Here is a 5,761-nt window from a genome sequence, read left to right on the forward strand (position 1 = left end):
CTCCCGCGGGGGCCGATGGGAAGGCGCTCGGGGGCGGGGCTCGGCGGCGCCCGCCTGTCCCCGCCCCCCGGCCCGGACTGAGGGAAGCGCGGGGGAGAACGGAGGACGGAGCAGGGTCGCGGGTTCGCGGCCGCCCTCAGCCACTTCAGCGCTTTCCGCCCGCGCAGTCCGCCATCCCCGCCTGCCACCGGGCTGACAACCGGAGGGACAGTCCCGGGCTCGGTGCCCTCTGAACCCCAGGATGAAATGCGTCCTCAGCCATGGCGGAGGGAAACCCTCCTCACACAGGCTCCCCTCAGCGCCTCATCGCTACTCCCACCTTCCATGACTGGAGATGGAGGAGTGGGTGACGGTAACCAGGCGCTTCGGCGTGTCATCGCCCGAGATATTAAGGGTTCCTCGCTGCCGCTTGGCCCTTCCAGCCACCAAAGTTTTATTTCCTTTGTGGCGGGGCAGGCACGCAGTCCCCGCTCCAGCCCGAGCGCTGCCCCTCAGCGCTGACCCTGGAGGCGGCACCACCGCTGCCACGTTTGACACAACGGGCTCTCGGGGCCTGTCAGGTTCATTAGAACATTCTGGCAAAAAAAAAAGGCCCCACAGCTTATGTGCAAAGCCGATTTTATCTAAGCCGATATTGCCACCTTGTGCTGGTATGAGGAAAGTTCACTTTTCCTGCGCTTTCCTTAAATTCGTTGGGTTTCGTGACCAAAATAGCACTTGGGCAAGTAATATTTCCGATTTAAAATTCTTCCATATTCGATATCCTTCTTTCCAATAGATTTGTGGCAAAAGGCTCGGTCTCCCCATCGTCTTGGAAGCCGCTGTGTTCGGGCAGCTTTACAAAGGTGAGGGATTGTGGCTGAATTCGGTCTCCAGAAGAGAAAAATCCGCCTTTTGAATTCATCACAGACCGATTGTTCCTCTCTGTGTGTGGCTGGAGAGCACGGTGAAGTTGGAAAAAATCGGGAGGTTGATACAAAATACACGTTGAAATAATATGAAAGTGCTCTGAGAACAATCGCAAGAAACGCAGCTCTCTTAACAAGCTCGAGATAAAACACAATTAACTGCTCAAAACCAAACACGTAAATCTAAGTTAACAATACTTCTGTGCTCCAGCACTGCAGAGCAGTAAAAGCAAAGCGCCTTGATGAAATGTAAAACGATCCAGCCACTTTTGCCCAGTAAAAGTCATATATAGATTGCAAAACGTACGGTGCTAATAAATAGAATCATAAATCACGTTAGCAGTTGCTGAGTACGAGAGCGGGCCTTGCTCCGTTTCCCCAGCTTTATTTCAACACTGGGATTTTGTGCTTCTGAGACCACGTGGGTTTTCTCTCAATTTTCTTTGTTGTCCCTTGGTCAACAAGGCGCTGAACTGGCGGTGAGGTGAATCATTTTGACCTTTATCAATTGTGTTTGCGCTGCAGGAGCCGCGCGGCGCTGACCGTCACTGCCCTGCTAACGCGGCTGCTGCGGTAAGACGGCGTGCTCCGGCGCCTGTGCACGTGCTGGTCACCAGAGCATGTTCTCAACATCCACATGTTGTTTTTCTTTTCCAGTATGTGCACAAAACCCAGTGGATTTGAGGAAAAAGCACCACCCCTCCAGCTGTCTCCAGCACCGTGGGGCCTCAGAATTGCTGCCAACAGATTTTCTTCCATCCTTTTCTGCTGCAATTTTTATTACAGCACAACCAGGCCCGCAAGTCTTGGGTTCAGCCCCAAGACAAATGTGGTAGAGGTTTATTACAGACACGTTTTTTCAAGGAAATAAGCCGGTCAGCGTGTATTTATTGTCCATAAAGCACATGCTTTATGTGGCTGACAGTAGGGCATATATTCCTCATTTTTTGCCGATTTCAGAAATACCTGGTGCAGAAGCAGAGACAGCAAGTGTGTTTTTTAGCAGAGAGCCCTAGCAGTGAGAACTAGAGCCTATAGCCCCCCAAGGGCAGCCAGACATGGGCACCCATTGCTCCCACCAGCACGAGCACCAGAGAACAGGAAGATCGCTGGGTACGACACAAGTCCTGATCATTCATTGCGCAGGTAAAACTTGTTCATATAGAACCAGTCAAATTATTTAGGTTATGTCATAGGTTTCAACTACAAAAAGCTTTTTTCCAGTATGTTGAATACTCTGACAAACATTTCCATGTAGCGTGTAAGAAATGCATGTTCAGAGATTAGTGATAGATAAGCGAGCAGAGTCAGGGACACTTAAAAATTAGGAGAGCCGTGAAAACCTTGAGCACTGTAATTCATTTATATCAACTGGAGCACCTATTTGACATAAACCATCGGAAACTCGGGAACTAACCTGATGTGTGCCAGTGTTTTACCAAAAGCCTCACATTTCTGTTTGATTTCTAAGTAGATGGCACTGGAGCATCTACAACAGGGTAATTGTAATGTAACCTGACTGAAGGCCATTGAACCATTTTTTTTAAAACTGAAAATGGAAGCTTTAGCCTAAAAAAAGTGTTGGAGGAAAGGAAGTCCTCGCAGCAGAGGGTACAGCGGAGAGGGTGTGTGTGTAGCAGGAGGGTGCCCAGTGCTGCGTTCCTGCCTCTTCAGAGTCTCCCGCAGACAGGAATTCACTGTGACTTTCCAATTCTGCTATACCCCACAGCCTTAGGGGATAACAAAAACCAAAAAGACCAAGTTTAAATAAAAATAAGTTTAATAAATAGAGGTCACATAAAAAAATATTTTAAACAAGCAGTGAGAGAGGATTACCAATTAACAAATTGTGTGTGTAATTCCTGTTACACCTTGCCCCCAACCACCTTTGATGTTTCAAGCTACTACACCCAGATCCTGACAAGTACTTCTCCAGTATTGCCATTCAAATTGTGGAAGTTCCCATCTTCTCAATCTCTTTCAAATGGGCACCAACAGCTGATTCCTTTTCTTCTGACAACTACTGCTGCCCCAGCAAGCCCCCGCCTGCAGCAAAACATCCAAACCATTGCCTGTAATTAAAAAACACAGACAGTTAACAGGAGCATCTCTAAAGACCCCAAATTCAACCCTTAACACTGACCAGTTAAATTAACTGACCTTCATTTTTATATAACTCAATATTAAACAAAATACCTGCAATGGATTTTTTTTTTTAAATTTTGACTGTGCACTGTCTGCATCCAATCCAGGACTGACTCCACGCAGGAGTCCCTCCACTCTCAAGCATGCAGAGCGCTGCCGAAACCTGGCCCGACCGGCACTAGAACAGCCCCGGCAGCGCCAGGAGTGACTTGGCAGCACATTTCTCTCCCAGCGGCATAACACCGGCCCCAGCACCGAGCAGCAACGGGCAGCTGACTACCGCTGGACCAAACACAACGCAAACCTGTGTTTTTAAAGGACAGAAGGAAGCAGAGACCCAAAAGTACGTACTCCCGGCAACGCGGGGCTTAGAAGAGAGCGCAGCACAGTTTTTTAAGTAACTTTGTTCTGTTTGTTTTTCTCTCAGGTATTTACAATTTTACCAGCTGTATGTTGCATTTACAAGACGCCAGCGTTTCCTTCTTCTGCTTGCACTAACAGGGACATTTCAAGTTGCTCAAGCAATGTGTGGAGCGGTGTGCTGTAATTTCTGCGGCTATTTCTGATTAGAAGATGTGTTCATGTGTAACTGTTTGGAGGATGAGGAGGGTCAGAGAGAAGTATCAAAAAAGCTGAAGCCTGCATTAGAGTACCTGAATGTTTTATCCCTTTTTAGTTAACATGTAATTGCAGTTATTGAGTGGAAACTATTGAGTTTCCACTAGTGTTACTGAAACTGGTGAAACTAGTGCTATTGTTGCCATGGAGTGGAAAGAAGCCACATACCATTTCTGATCCTATTCTGAAAGCCTATTACTTTCCTGTTGTTCTCAAAACATTTAGTAGAGTATTACAAATATTTGCTTTTGTTAATTAAAACCGTATCTGGCATTCAAAAATGCAAGACTTAAATCTATTTGATTTAGTTTATATAGACCTTTTAAAACAGGGCCGTATAAATGTAATTTTAGGACTGTATAAACAGTCCTAAAATTCCATTCGGCCCTTTGAAGGCAACCGCAAGGCTGATGTGGCCCCCGGTGACGAGTCTGACACCCCTGGGTTACACAAAACGGCAGAACAAACCATTTTTTTGCCCATGTCCCCGCGTTGGCTCGTGCTGAGTCCTCACCCACGCCGCTCCCAGCTCTCCCTGCGCCTCGTGTGCGCCTGTGGCTTCACAGCCCCGTGGGCCGCGCTGCCGCCAGGCTCGGGGTTCTCGTGAACGGAGGATGTTGGTGAGGAGCCGTTACCGGCGGGCACGGATGGTGGATGTTGGTGAGGAGCCGTCACCGGCGGGCACGGATGGAGGATGTTGGTGAGGAGTCGTTACCCGCGGGCGCGGATGGAGGATGTTGGTGAGGAGCCGTTACCGGCGGGCGCGGATGGAGGATGCTGGTGAGGAGCCGTTACCGGCGGGCGCGGATGGAGTATGTTGGTGAGGAGCCGTTACCGGCGGGCGCGGATGGAGGATGCTGGTGAGGAGCCGTTACCGGCGGGCGCGGATGGAGGATGCTGGTGAGGAGCCGTTACCGGCGGGCGCGGATGGAGTATGTTGGTGAGGAGCCGTTACCGGCGGGCGCGGATGGAGGATGCTGGTGAGGAGCCGTTACCGGCGGGCGCGGATGGAGGATGCTGGTGAGGAGCCGTTACCGGCGGGCGCGGATGGAGGATGTTGGTGAGGAGCCGTTACCGGCGGGCGCGGATGGAGTATGTTGGTGAGGAGCCGTTACCGGCGGGCGCGGATGGAGGATGCTGGTGAGGAGCCGTTACCGGCGGGCGCGGATGGAGGATGCTGGTGAGGAGCCGTTACCGGCGGGCGCGTCGCCCTGAGAGCCCCCGGCACCCAGAGCCTGGCTCACATGCCTCGGCCTCCTGCCAGCTGGAAACCCTGCAGAGAGCACAAGAGAAACGTCACTTCGCATATTCCATTAATTAAATCTGTATTAATAAAGCTAAACGGCCGGGATCAGCCTTGCAGAAGGGAAAAGAACAAAAAAATCAAACTGAATAACAGGCTGAGAAATTACTTCTAAACGGCAGAGCCTGAAGAAATTACCCTGCAGTCCCACGGCCTCACAGGTTATCAGCCAGCGTGGTCGAACTGCGCTTCGGAAATTAATAGCAATTCAAAAGGCGGGGGGACTATTGCACGTGGCGTTTTCCATCCCCAGAGCCCCGGGGGGCGCTGAGGCAGCCCGGGCCTACAGCCTACAGGCCTACAGCCCCGGTGCCCGCTCACCCCGCGGCGGCCGGGCCGGGGGTCCCAGCGCCGCCCGCTCCCCTCACGGCGGCCGGGCCGGGGACACGGCCGGTGCCCGCTCCCCTCACGGCGGCCGGGCCGGGGACACGGCCGGTGCCCGCTCACCCCGCGGCGGCCGGGCCGGGGACACGGCCGGTGCCCGCTCACCCCGCGGCGGCCGGGCCGGGGACACGGCCGGTGCTCCCGCCCCGGCACCGGCGCACAGAGGGCGCGGGCCCGGCCGCGCCGCTGAGGTGATTCCGCAGGCGCCGCCTCGGCCGCGCCCCTCGGGGCGGGCCCGGGTCCCGGCCCGGCCTTTCTCGGGGCAGGCTGGGTAAAAATAAGCTCTGTAAATAGAGAAAAGGCAGGTCGGGGGTCGATAAAGTGCTGGTTGACATTGACAACCAGTGATAGGACAAGGGGCAGTGGGTGCAAACTGGAACACAGGAGGTTCCACTGAAAGATG

General features: G+C 52.6%; 1 long non-coding RNA gene and 1 other non-coding gene across 3 annotated transcripts; both read right to left on the bottom strand.

Annotated features, from left to right (window-relative positions):
• Positions 1–2,670: 2,670 nt before the first annotated feature.
• LOC135994132 (uncharacterized) lies at positions 2,671–5,540 on the bottom strand. 2 transcript variants are annotated; one of them, XR_010606963.1, is made up of 3 exons: positions 5,084–5,540; positions 4,140–4,944; positions 2,671–2,980 (listed from the first exon to the last, which is right to left on the bottom strand). It is a non-coding gene; the product is annotated as an uncharacterized LOC135994132 (long non-coding RNA). The 2 variants fall into 2 exon arrangements; XR_010606962.1 differs by having other exon boundaries at positions 5,113–5,539.
• LOC135994138 (small nucleolar RNA SNORA74) lies at positions 3,141–3,340 on the bottom strand. The gene has a single exon (XR_010606965.1). It is a non-coding gene; the product is annotated as a small nucleolar RNA SNORA74 (small nucleolar RNA).
• Positions 5,541–5,761: the final 221 nt, after the last annotated feature.

Source organism: Caloenas nicobarica, chromosome 13, assembly GCF_036013445.1.
Source record: "Caloenas nicobarica isolate bCalNic1 chromosome 13, bCalNic1.hap1, whole genome shotgun sequence".
Taxonomy (NCBI): Eukaryota; Metazoa; Chordata; class Aves; order Columbiformes; family Columbidae; genus Caloenas; species Caloenas nicobarica.